This window comes from Miniopterus natalensis, chromosome 22 (assembly GCF_054644295.1).
Source record: "Miniopterus natalensis isolate mMinNat1 chromosome 22, mMinNat1.hap1, whole genome shotgun sequence".
NCBI classification, from domain to species: domain Eukaryota; kingdom Metazoa; phylum Chordata; class Mammalia; order Chiroptera; family Miniopteridae; genus Miniopterus; species Miniopterus natalensis.
This window is the reverse complement of record NC_142102.1, coordinates 5,089,485-5,090,556: the sequence shown is the minus strand read 5'-3', so window position 1 is coordinate 5,090,556 and position 1,072 is coordinate 5,089,485. Positions and strand designations below refer to the sequence as shown.

The window sequence follows — 1,072 nt, the reverse complement described above, 5'->3', positions numbered from 1 at the left end:
CTGCTCTGCATAAATAAGGTTTAGACCCCAAAGCGATTCAACCCTGGGAAGCCACTAGCTTTCCTAAGCCCTCCTCAGTGTCCAGGGTGGTTTGAGGCTGTATATGGCCAAGAGGTTATGGTGTTATCGGGAGAGCACAGCTTTTAGAGTCGGAAACACCCGCTTTGATCTTGTATCAGCCACCGACTAGCTGTAAAAAGACCTTGGGCAAGTGACCCAGCTTCTCTGAGCCTCCATCGGACCTCACGGTGTCCTTGACAGGCGTCAGTCATGGTGGCTGGCACGTAGCAGATGCAAACCAATGAATGAATGAATAAATAAATCCAACTATCGCTTCTCGGCCTTTTGGCTAAGATCAAGTGTAGTATCTGTTCTTATCAGTTTAAAATAAATCCAACTAGTATTTATTGAACACCTACTATGTGCCAGGGCTGATGACACATAGTAGGTGCTCAATGATGGTAGGTGATAGTGTGATGACAAGGCTGTAAACAAGGCCTGTTAGAGAGATGCTGTCCTCATGGGACTTATGAGGCAGCTCATGCTTATATGATGCTTCAGGCTGAAATTGAACTCTCGCTTTGCTTAGGGCTTCAAGCTCTCCCAGGATGCTCCGTGCCCGGGTAGGACCACACCCAGGAGAGAAAGGGCGCGAGGCCGGCCACTCCTGCGGAGCACGCTCTTGGGGACGGATGGAGGCGAATGCCCAGAGCTCCCAGTGCCGGCCCGGAGCTGGGCTGCAGAGGTGCTACCCAGCCCGCCCAGGAGCCCACGCCCAGGAGGCCGTATCTGTGGCCAGGTCGGGCTGTTTCCTGGCTCCCTCAGGGGCACGTGGTGCTGGGAGTTTCTGCCAACTCAGAAGCCATCCAGGCAAAGAACAGAACTTCCCGGGAAGGGCTGTAATTTCTCGGTGGGGAGTTTAATTCTGTGGTGACAGTGCAGGGTTCTGTGGAACGAAGATCATGTCAATGCTGTTTAATAATATGGGAGCCACTGACCATTTAATTACACGGTGATTGTCGCTCGGTGGCTGGGTAATTACCTAGTGAGAACCATCTAATTTCAGGGTAAA

At 51.7% G+C, this 1,072-nt stretch overlaps 1 pseudogene; it reads left to right on the top strand.

Annotated features, from left to right (window-relative positions):
- The first annotated feature begins 329 nt into the window (after window positions 1–329).
- On the top strand, window positions 330–444 carry LOC148090713 (U2 spliceosomal RNA; annotated as a pseudogene).
- Window positions 445–1,072: the final 628 nt, after the last annotated feature.